The sequence below is a fragment of the Triturus cristatus genome, chromosome 3_1 (genome assembly GCF_964204655.1).
Source record: "Triturus cristatus chromosome 3_1, aTriCri1.1, whole genome shotgun sequence".
NCBI classification, from domain to species: domain Eukaryota; kingdom Metazoa; phylum Chordata; class Amphibia; order Caudata; family Salamandridae; genus Triturus; species Triturus cristatus.
In genome coordinates this window covers 1,001,308,406-1,001,317,575 of record NC_140583.1, presented here as the reverse complement: position 1 = coordinate 1,001,317,575, position 9,170 = coordinate 1,001,308,406, and the positions used below count along the sequence as shown (strand labels likewise).

Sequence of the window (9,170 nt, the reverse complement as noted above, 5' to 3'; positions counted from 1 at the left end):
CCTATGCCCTAGGTACCTAAGGTACCATATACAAGGGGCTCATAAGGTACCACAGTATCCAATCACTAGTGCATCTAATATGCACACCAAGTCGTTTAGAGAGAACAGAGAGACTGGGGCCCTGATTAGCAGGGACCCAGCCAGACTATAGCCAGAAACCAGTGTATACATCAGGAAAAAAGTGGGGGCAACATAAGTGCAGATCCTGCTCTCCTACAACAATAGATCAAGCATTGCAGCCAGGTAGAACCGATGGGGCATGTACTGCTACCCCACTGAAGTGCCAAACCTCACTGCATGGCTTTATGATAAATATGCCCCTTAGCGTTGGCTGTTGGTATGCAGCGAGTAGTAGCAAAGTCAGAACTTTTTGCAAGTGGTCCATATCATTTTGCTTTATGCCAATACTTTGAAAAGTAAACTGGAGACACCCTGCTGGAAAATAAAATGCACCGCATCTGCACCATGCAGGTAATCCATGAACATACACATTTGAATTTGTACACTTAATTTGCTTTTATTGTGAGATAATGTATTAATTGTATACATGAATAATTTTGCTGCAGATAGATTGCTGCAGTATGCCATATCAGTCATTTCGGATAGAAACTCAGGGATGGACAAGACAAGCATGTAATGGATCATTGGTAGATATATGTTTGCTGGCCTTCTTCAGGGTGAGTCTTTCCAAGTTCTTAGTTTATGTAATCCACTAATGTGTTAAACATTTGGAAATATGTTTCTCTTTAGAAAAAACTCAAGTGAAGTCATAAATGACATCACTTACAAATTTTACCATCATGCACAACAGAAATTTGTATAAACTTAAAAAGTTCACAGATCCTAAACCCAGGGTGTTTTGTGATACACCTGTCGGACGGCTCAGGAGGGGAAATAACCTGATACTTCACTATTGGTGGACAGATTGTACTTTGGGCTAGGCCTGAGTTTAAAATAAAGAGTTAGTGATATTCGCAAAGATGGCAAGTTTCAGCAGAAGAGCAATTTATTTGTCATGCCTTTTATAAAATTCATTATTTTCCCAAAATTGGAGTTTAAAAAAACTAGAAGACTTGGGTAAAAATGTAAAATATTGAAGACTAAAATCCAGTTTATTCTGTATATAGTGCAGATGTCCTACAAAGAAAACGCAGAACCAGAATACATAGTGTTTGCAGAACTTTCAGTGCAGAATGTTTAACCAAATTCTGCCCATTCTGTTGGTAGACAAAAATGCCAGTCTGACCTACTCAGAATATTAAACATGAATATGTTTATGCTATTTATTTAGTTACAAAAGACATGATTTGCATTTTATATGCAAGAAATAATTCACTGCCAGGTAATTAGATGTAATGGGTTTTTGAGATTGGAAATCCAACAAACAAATTCTGCAATATTATTGCATCCTTCTATTTCTGTATGGTATCAATTCCCTCAGCCTCCTAAGAATTTGCTCAGAAGGTGCACAATCTACATCAATAACTTTGATTCTATTTGGATTAGAAACACAATCTTCTTCCAATTGTCCCACACCCACGCCAGCCATTGGAGGTATCCAGGCAGTATCGTACTTGCTGTGCCAGGTTTTCTGAAGGGGATGCTCCTTCCTGTCTATTCTTATAACTTTTCCGACATTGACCCTTACTCTCAAGACCACATTCTGCCCCCTCAATCTCGGGGGATAGCTCTTTGCTTTCTCAAACTGTCTGCTTACATACACCCCCTTTCCCAATGTGCCATCACTTGATCTTTTGAATCCATCTCTGATGATTGATTCAGCATCCTCCACGGAGGTCCCATGAAACATCACGTAGAGCTTCCCGTCAGAGGGCACCACAGCACTTTGCAGTGTGACATCCACGTAGCCTTCTGAGCTTTCCTCTGCCCAGAGGTCTTCCACTGCATTTGGTAAGTGACTCAGTGTGCTCACTGTGAAAGATTATCATAAAGAAACAAACTATTAGAACCATCTGCAAACTCCAGAGGGAGCTTCCCATCAGAAATGTGACCAAATTACAAAGAGAATGAGCGTGATTGAAAAATTGGAAGTAGGAAATGGTGACATCTGCCCCTGTAATGTTACATGTATATTTGGAGCAAATTGAGGATTTTGTTATGAAGACAAATATAATTCTTCTCTACCACAGTTAGGTGTGTAAGTTTATCCATATACAAAATGTTAACTTGGATTATAATTCTACATATTAAAATGGAACTCAAATGTAAATTTACTCGATTACTGTTTTTGCTTTGTTTGCTTCTTCATGGGGTGGGGGAGTATTATATCCTGTAGAGAAGCATTTCCCCTACACACCCATTACTTTTGTGGGTTTCTTTCCTTATTGGCATCTTAAACACACATGTATTCTGTCCTTTGACAGGAGTACATTTGCAAGTTGTTTCAGGTTAGAAAATTATCAGCATTTTTTGTGAAGGTTGTCAAATCTACAAGTTTGTGGTGGTTAACCAACTTTATGTGAGTGAACCCATCCAGAAATATCCACAAACCCTCCTAGAGACATGGATTTGTTGAAAAGGAAGTGAAATGTTCAGTTGAGTGACTGGTAAGGCTTGGGAGGAAGGGGGTGGATGCCATATGTTTTAGTGTGAATGAGAAAGCTATGCATGAGGATGTGAGGGGTGGTTTTTATCCTCATCACAGGAATTTAAAAGACAACTGGATAGAGTACCTGAAATTGGTTCTTATTCTCCAAGTCTGTGCTATGAAACAACAGGCAATGGCAGGGTTAGAAATTCTCAACAAACACGGGCAAAGTCAACAGGTGTGGGTTTAATGTACTGATGTATGCAGTGTAAGCACCGGAATACCAGATACATTTTGGAAACGAAAGTCAGTTTAACTTAACTAAAGCCACGTTTTTGTTTCTATGTGACATAAAACTTACCTTCATATCTTCCTTCCTTCAACAAATAATTCAGTCTGGTGGTAAGCCACTAACACATAGTCACACTTATCATACAGTGTATAAAAATAATACAACCATGTACAATTCTTTAGGGTGCACGAGTGCCGGGGATCTACCACTACTATCCCCTAAAGCAAGACAAACAAACATTGTCTCTAACAAAATTATTATTGTGTGACTCACACACCTACAGTAGATGTCCAGGCAAAGTCTGAAACAAGAGTCCAACCAAAGAGAAAACCCTTAGGGAAAGATATAAATCTATTACAGGGACTTTGAAGTCACACAATGTTTCAATATTCCGAGACTGAAAAGGTACATGCATTTAAACAAATGAATACCAGTCTCTTCAAAAAGGGTGCTAAGGTGTGCAAACCCTCAAGAAGGGAAAAGGTTACATTTCTGCTTGCTGTTCAACAAATATACAGGCCCATTTGGGAAAGCTTTCTTCTTTTTTTCCTGGTCTCTCAACTCTGACCAGTTTCCACTTCCCTCCTGCTACAGCACATGACCGGTCCAAGCAATCTACTTTAGCACCAGGAGATATTTTTGGTGACAAAGCAGTGAATACGATCATACCTAGCTTAGCATAACCCCAAGAGAGGGTGAAGCATAGTATCCGAAGGAGGGAAAAGTTGTGTCTCAATATTGAACTACAGTTTAACATTGAATTGTATTCTATTTACATGTATATAGCATTTACTACTCTTGGTAAGGCATTAAAGCGCTTTATGGCGAGTTGCACGCTCCTCTGGAGCCAAAGTTAGTGGTTAGACCAGTGCTTTTTGAATTTTAAGGTTAGTTTTGGGCTCAGTGACTTAATTGTCAAAGGTCTTCTGATTGGTCCAGATTACAGGCAGAAAAATTTTATTTTACTTACAGAGGAGACGGAATCTGTCTTGGTGACCTGGTGCTGCAAGTAGTGCCGAGTTGTAGAGATTGACTTGTCAAACTAAGGAAGAATGAGACATATTAGACGAAGATGAATTCAGCCATCAAACTCAGACACATCAGTAACGGTGGGCAGAAGGTTTTCTACTTAACAGGAGTTTCTTAAATCATATAACCGTATCTCCTGGTGAGTAAAATTTCGGATTGCTGCTGAATTACAACAAACTCTTCCTACCAAAGTAAAATAAAAAAAAGCATAAAATGTGAAATGTATATTACTCTTTATTAGCAGCACACCTTTATTCTCTGCAGCCTGAGAGGTGTTAAAGGAGGAAGCGAGAAAGGCAGGTGCAGGAAGAGTGGAGGCGGACAGGCCATCATGGCTAGAGGGGCAGTAGAGGGACGGGCAATGCAGGGGTGATGGCAGAACTGACAGAAATGCAGAGGAATGGCCAAAGGTGAGGGTAGCTGAACCAAGTCAAGGGACAGAGAAGAAGAAGGAAATAGAGGGAAGAAGGTAGATGCAACATGATGGCAGTAATAGAGATCTGAAACTGTCCCAAGGTGTGCAGAGTTCATCCAGTCTTGGTTTTACTTTGCATTCTGGTATATGTAGTTTTGTAGATTAAAGTATAAATATGTCAAGCAGTGGCGTAACGAAAGTTGAAGGGGCCATCCTGCAAGGTACACCGAGAGGACCCCGCTCCGGATTTAATCCGGAGCTCTCTGGTGTGAGTACAGGGCTGAGGGGGCCCCCCCTGCAGCACTGCGGGGGATGCGGGGGCCTATGTTACGCCCCTGATGTCAAGTACCAAACCAAAAGAGGCCTTGGCAGAGTCAGTAGGTCTGGTATTAGCTTCTTTTTTGGCCTTTTGGCTTTGTCAATACCTGCTTCGTTTTTAAAAGTTTTTGCAAATGTTATTGTCAGGGACGCCACAGAGCCCTCATAAAACTAAATGTCTAAAAGCACAAATATATTTTTCGTCTCAAAAGGCACACACTGGCATAGTAGTCCCTGGCACTGAAGGGAACTACTCTGTATGTGGAAGTGCTCCTTTTGAAAGGGCAGAATGCCGTCACTCACTGTGAAGTTACTCAATGACCCTTTGCTGCATGCTATATCTTGTAGTGGGCAGACCACAAAGGTGAATTACAAAAAAACAGACCAATGGATGAAGAGGGCTGACTGAAAACACATTTAAATAAGTATACGATACATACAATGTTAGTAGAATAAAAAGGTCTTGGTTAACATTAGTTTATAAAGCAGGAGTAGAAGAGCTAATTTACCTAACGTGACTATTTAAAATATCTGATGGAAGAGGGTTGGATGGGGGAGGGGGAGTGTGCGTGGGAGGTGGAGGGGAAGAAATGAAGAAACAGAAAGAGATACTAAGAGATAGAAAAAAATGAGCATGAGAGAGGAAAGAATGGAGAGAGGGCTCTAATGAAATGGAAGGGAGAGGAAATGTGATAAAAAGACAATGGAAGTGAAGTAGGGAGAAATGTGAGACAAAGAAGGGAGACAAGGAAAAGGAAGCAAGAAGGTGGGGTGAATAAAGAAAGGATGTGATGTGCTGAAGGGGCAAATGTGCTTGAGGACAGAGGGCCCGATTCACAGAAGTAATCTGAGACAAAATCCTAAACTTACTACTTTTGGTACTCACAGAAGGCATTTAGAAGTAGTAAAGTTAGGATTTTGTCTTAAGTCTGTCTTAAGTCTGTCTTAAGTCTGTCCTAAGTTTGTCTTAAGTTTGTCTTAAGTCTGTCCTAAGTCTGTCTTAAGTCTGTCTTAAGTTTGTCTTAAGTCTGTCTTAAGTCTGTCCTAAGTCTGTCTTAAGTCAAACTTAAGACAAAATCCTAACTTTACTACTACTAAATGCCTTCTGTAAATACCAAAAGTAGTAAATTTAGGATTTTGTCTCAGATTAGTTCTGTGACTCGGCCCCACAGAGATTGCAGGAATTAAGGGGAGAAAGTGTGAGGCAGTTAGCCGGGGGAAGCGATGTGAAGTTTTAGAGGTATCAGATGTGAGTAACTTATCCAGTCCAGGTTTTATTTTGCATTCTAAGTTTTGTTGTTTCACATTTGAAATTTGAAATGCAGGATTACATGCACCAGATTGCAAAAAGAGAAACACAGGAATGAATGAAGAACCTGCTGTTGCCATGGAACAACTAGGCACCTCGAGGAAAGGAGAGGGAGAGAGAGAGAGAGAGAGAGAGATAGCGCGCGAGAGAGAGAGAGTCAGAGAGAGAGAGGAAGTAGGAGAGGAAGATGCAGATGGAAGGATTTAAAAAAGACAATAAAAGTAGAATGAGAGGGAGAGAGAGAGAAAGGATAGGAAGGAAAATGACAAAATGATAAAACTTACTTTGACTAAGAGAGGTGAAAGCTGAAAGGCAGGGACAGGCAAGAAAGTAAAAGGGAGTGAAGGTGAAAGGGGGTGGGGGGGGCAGAGAGGAGACATGGGCAGGTTAATTTGACTTCTTACCCCACATTTGTACTAAAGCCCTAATTCCTACCTCCATATGCGCCTCATCCCAAAAGTGCTAGTTGCCCAGTACAAGAAATGGACCATTTAACCTGAACCAATACCAGTCCAGGATTACTTGGATAGATTCACCTTCCAGAATCCCAGCACTTCCTGTACCCCTCTGCCTGCCTTTATGCAGGCACCTGCTCCCCCATTACGAGCCCGCCAAGGACAGACACTGAACATCTCCACCCTCCTCAGTAACAGCCCCCCAAAACAACCAGGGCACAAGTCCTAAAAAAAGAAGTGGGGGGACGCTCCAAGTTAGGTGGTGTCACCGGAAGTGACGTCACAACAGGAAGTGACGTCACAAAAGGTGGCTTGCACCATCAGACTCATTGCCTCCCCTCGCTCACCCCTTAGATGCGATTGCATCTGAGAAGCCAGCGTGTTAGCAGCGTTCTGAATGAGCTCCGATCATGACACAGAGAGGCCAAAGAGTGAATGTGTGGCTCCATTTGCTCCAGCTATCAAGCTCTCAAGTTTTCCACTGTCATGTGGGTGATGACAGCCAGTCCTGGTTTTACAACTCTCCTTGCTTTGCGTTATGCATAATATTATAATAGTAATAATGCAGGTAAAATTACAATCGCACGGATCTCTCGAGTCACTCGGTAAAGGGAGATGAACGGGGCGGCCGTGCGGGCAAGTAACGCCATAATTGAAATTCCAGCTTTTGGGCAGGGGGGACGGCATCCACCCGGTAAAAATCCGGTAAAATAAGTGGGGGGACGCCGTTCACCCGCGTGGTACCCCGACTCGAGCCCTGAACACAACCCGTGCTGCCCCCGCCCCTGATTCCAGTTCTCCATTACTATCCCCAGACTCCAGTCTCGCCAGTATTAGTCCTATATTAATTATCTCCTCGCCTCATCCCCTCACCCAGTGCCCCGTGCCAGCTTTGCTGCATCCTTCCTTCCTCTTCAACTACCAGACTCCATGCACAGCCGCTCTCTGCTGCATTCCCATCAGCAGTCTGTGTATCTCCTCCACAGCAGCACTGCGAGCCTCCATGCATTGACACTTCTGCAGCACCAGCCCCACTATCTCCCCATTCACCCCTGTGCGCCCCAGAATCCGCCCCAATCCCACTCTGTGTGACTCCCCCCCCCACTGCACTAAACCTTTACCCACAAACCCACATCTGTCTGTTCAGAGCCTTTCTCACATTGACACGTCACATAAAACTAACTCGTGTGATGTCACTTCCTTTCATGTCATTCTTGTACCATCACTTCCTGTGAGATCACACATCAAAGGCAACGCCTTAAGTGTGAGCTCTCAGCCGCAGGAGATCAGGGAATTCACATCTCTGTACACATTATGTGCTCTATTCTGCATTTGATGATAGCTTCACATCTACATAAACCAATCAGTAGTTGGCTTTGTAAATAGCGCTTAATTCTACATTTCCAGCGATTTCTGTACAAGCTAGTGATGAGGCAAACCCGTCTCTGAGGTATTATTATTAAGATTATTTTACTGGTGTTCTGAATATTTCTTTAAATCATTGGCATGGTGATCGTATGGGTCAATATAAATAGCCTTCAATTTTACATTTCAAGCAAATCTTCCATACGGTAAAACCATGCAAAGCAGTCCTATGTTCGAAAGAAATACATATATCGAAATGTATACGTCTGATTATATTAAGAACAATAAATAAAGGCAGATTGAAAGGGAACCTCGCCCAGATCAAACACACGGTCGGAAAGATGCTCGATCTACGTTACCTGTGGCAACCCAGTGCTCCTCTGCTGCTCAACAGCAGACAAGACATAGCGTACCCCTCTGACGCGGGATTCGACTGGGGTACCAAGCACTATAAAACCACAGTACAATGCAGCGCTATGAATGGGTAAGTACTGTCCTGTACTGAGTACCTTCACCTCTCTGTGAGAGTGCAACGCTTTTAATGGGACAGTACCGGCACTTTTCAGGAGCAAACCGGTACTCTAAATTGTGAGTACCTGCACTTCTATATTCCCATTTAAAGCTATGGTACAATGCAATCAAGCACCCACGGGTCACCGTGGGCTGTCGTTGTTCTTTACCATGGGCTTGTTGTTTCCTGTTCAAAACGCAGCTCTAAAGGGAGGCCAGAGCCAGATTACACTGAGGTTGATGCGAAATGTTTTAAGTGTAACAGAGCATTTTATAAAGAGAAACACTCACCCAAGGGGATGATGCGCAGATGTGCTTCAGAGGCGGCAACTCCTGCGTACTGTGCCCTTCCAGATGGGATACTTTTATCTTCGTTTCTCCTGTCGGCTCCTCCCAGTGCTGATAGTTTCGTTTCTTTTCTTGGGCGTTATTACGAGGAATGCCAAGTTTCAGTATAACCTCTGTTGTTGAGGTAGGTAGATTTTGCGGTGTGGGGAGGTGGTTAGGAGAGAGAGTGAGTGCGTGCGTGTGTGTGTGTGTGTGTGCGGGTGGAAGAAAGGGGTGTAGCTGAGTAAATACTCGTTTCCTCCCGTTTGTGGTGGGCAGCATGGGCATATTGTACACCTGTGTGACTGCTGTTCAGCATAGCTAAACGTTAGTGCAGTTGAGAGTCGTAGAGTGGAGTTTTGGGAGAAGTGTCTTGTAGAGTGGAGTAGGGAATGTATAGTGTCGTAGAGTGTAGTGGAGCGGAGGAGAGTTCTCTTGTTCAGTGGCAGAGTGTTGTAGAGTGCAGTGGGGGAGATATGGTGGAGTGCATTGAGGTTTTTGGGTGGATTGGATTGAAGTAGAGTGGGTTGGATTGGAGTAGAGTGGGGTGGATTTGAGTTGGTTAGAGTAGGGTGGATTGGAGTGGTGTAGAGGGGGGTGGA

At 43.0% G+C, this 9,170-nt stretch overlaps 1 long non-coding RNA gene across 1 annotated transcript; it reads right to left on the bottom strand.

The window, feature by feature from the left end:
• Nucleotides 1-500: 500 nt before the first annotated feature.
• LOC146861387 (uncharacterized) lies at nucleotides 501-8,789 on the bottom strand. Its single transcript, XR_014978953.1, has 3 exons — nucleotides 8,533-8,789; nucleotides 3,811-3,882; nucleotides 501-1,932 (listed from the first exon to the last, which is right to left on the bottom strand). It is a non-coding gene; the product is annotated as an uncharacterized LOC146861387 (long non-coding RNA).
• Between the last annotated feature and the right edge of the window lie 381 nt (nucleotides 8,790-9,170).